At 34.7% G+C, this 2,925-nt stretch overlaps 1 pseudogene; it reads right to left on the bottom strand.

The window, feature by feature from the left end:
• Positions 1-1,225: 1,225 nt before the first annotated feature.
• Positions 1,226-1,316, bottom strand: LOC122122075 (annotated as a pseudogene).
• Positions 1,317-2,925: the final 1,609 nt, after the last annotated feature.

Below are 2,925 nucleotides of genomic sequence, written 5' to 3' on the forward strand. Positions count from 1 at the left end.
TTTTTCTTGTGATTAAGTGGTTACATTCTTTCCCAAATTTCACAATATTGTGGGATAGTGATGCTTAGTTAAAGTCACAAACATATTCTAACTTTGATGGAGCAAATTGTCTATCATGGTCTATAACACTTATGAGTTCTATGAGCTTTGCAATAGAGTTATTTCTTCCATATGTATACTTTTTTTGTTTGGAAATATGTATATTTCTTTTGTTTTGCATAGCGTCTGCTGTTCCCTCTTTCCCACTTGTTCCCTCCCTCCCTTCAGTGACATTGAGTTGCTTAGTTCATTTTGGTCAATGTCCAGTGCAGCTGATGGATCCCACTGTTGTATGTTTTTCCCTGATTCCCTCTAGTTCTGTGTCGTCCTCCTGGTTTCCCTTCAGTGTGCACATATTATCAGCAGAATGGGGTTATTTAGTAGTGATTCAATCAGATGAGTGGAAGGCCTTGGTTTCTTAAGTGTTGTTAATTTTGTTGTATCACCTTACATTTTGGATTTAACATCCACTTACCATGGAGATCATGTGGTTTGTCTCTTGCTTTTGTCTTACCTCGCTCAACATGATTTCCTGTAGCTTGATTGATTTCCCTGCTAATGCCATTATTTTGTCCTTTCTAATGGCTGGAAAATATTCTGTTGTGTATAGTTACAACAGTTTTTGGATCCATTCATCTCTGGTGGGACATATGGGTTGTTTTCCTATCATGGCTATTGTGAACAGTGCTACAATAAACATGGAGGTGCATGTGTCCTTGAATATTGGTACCTGTTGTTCAGGATAGATGCCTAGAAGTGGTATGAGTAGGCCATAAGGAAGGTCAATAATTAGCTTTCTGAGGACTCACCAGACTGCTTTCCAAAGTGATTGTGTAAGTGTACATTCACACACACACACACACACACACACACACACACACACACACACAGAACGTTTTCTTGATCCATTCTTCTACTGAGGGGTATCGAGGTTGGTTCCCTATCTTAGCTATGGCAAATAATGCTACAATAAACATTGTTGTGGTGGTAGTTTTAGTATGGACTTGTTTGTGATCATTTGGGTGAATGCCCAAAAGTGGGATTGCTGTGTAATAGGAGAGCTCTATGTGGAGTCTTTTGAGGAACATCCAAACCGCTTTCCAAAGTGAATGAACAAGTTTACACTCCCACCAAGAATGCAGTAGGCTTCCCTTCTGGCCACATCTCTTCCAGCATCTGTTGGTGTAAACATATGGAACTATTCATCCTTGTGCAGGAACCATGCTAATCTTCTCTGTATGTTCCAATTTTAGTATATGTGCAGCCAAATTGAGCACAGAACATTTTTTTATATATAAAGTGTAATTGATTTTCTTAAATGAGACAATTCAACAACAAGTAAGTTCAAAAGAATTGTGAAATTTTGCAACCATGTATTTCTTACATAAGCACACATTTAAGAATAAAGTCAAGATTGACATGCCAAAAACAAAATAATTTCAGATATTTGTTGTTCATGAGATGTGTAGGAGGAGGAATTCAATTATTCTACACAAGGCACCTGTCATAATGATCATTGCAGCAAATGTTAAGCTTTGTTAAAAGTTTTAATGTCTTAAATATCTTTCATTTTGGGATTTGCTTATATGGCAAAATTAAGACTGTTTGGCAGGTCATAAAATTTTTTGATAAAGTATATAGTATTGCTGGTAGCATGTACTAGTATGTATGTACTTTTCAGAGTTTATAGAAACTTTACTAATGAGAAGTTGCAAAGACTGTGTAAAGAAGTAGAGTGAAGAGTTAAGATTTTAAGTACACAGTTTCTCTTAAATCTTTAGGGCTCTCTTACGTTATATATTAATGATGAACAAATAGTGATATAAGCCACATACAAATGATGAGATGAACTATAAATAGTAACCTTAGTGGGTAAATTTAAAGGCTACTCATAGCTTTACCCAGTTTTAAATGTACAGGAATATGAGAAAATAGTAAAATCTACTATATACTCTTCAAATAATCAGAGCCTTGGTAATTGTTTTGTTTTTATTTTAGTAATCATTAATATATAATTATTGTTTTCTTTATTTATAGCATTTTTTCCTTGTTGTAATATAATACAACTTTTTGTGAGTCGTGATTAAGAGGTACTTTGAGAATATTATTGGGATGGCCACACCATTTTTCATAGGTGCATGTGAATTTACAAAGAGCAAAACTAAAAACAAAATATTGATTAAAAATTATATCAAGTAGAGTCTGAATCAGGAGTGTTGATAAATGTCCACACCTAAAATCTTAACCCTAGACTGAAGTAGTGGTATTACAGTGTTGAGGCCACAAAATTGAGAAACTGTGTTTTGTTTTGTTTTGTTTTTTGCTTTGGTTTTGTTGGTTGTGGGACTTGAACTCTGGGTCTTGGGTAGTGTCCCTCAGCTCTTCAGTGCAAGGCTAGCGCTATCACTTGATCCACAGCACCACTTTCATCTTTTTCTGCTTATGTCGTGCTGAGGAATGAAATCCAGGACCTCATGCATGCAAGGCAAGCACTCTACCACTGAGTCACCTTTCCAGCTCCTGAGAAACTGTGATTTAAAAATCATCTGAACAATATTTGCTTTCTGCTTTTGGTTATATAATGAAATATGTGAACACATTTTTATATTTTTGTGAACTGTCATCCTTCTAAATTTATACTAACTGCAGAAAATTTATCCTTTTCAAAGTCAAGAAATATTTCTGAGAGTTTGCTTCTGTGAAGAATGTTTTTGCATTTATAATTTCTTCTGAGCCATTTTTATTTATTATCAAAATCACTTTATTTTTTATGTTGATAAGTTATCATAAATCAAATACCTTCAAAAGTACATGTAGTGTCTCAAGATAGCAGTATGAATATTCTCATACACCTCTTGTTTATCTGTTATGCACGTTAATATTATG

The sequence above is a fragment of the Dipodomys spectabilis genome, unplaced genomic scaffold, assembly GCF_019054845.1.
Source record: "Dipodomys spectabilis isolate Male_0828 unplaced genomic scaffold, ASM1905484v1 ptg000203l, whole genome shotgun sequence".
NCBI lineage: Eukaryota > Metazoa > Chordata > Mammalia > Rodentia > Heteromyidae > Dipodomys > Dipodomys spectabilis.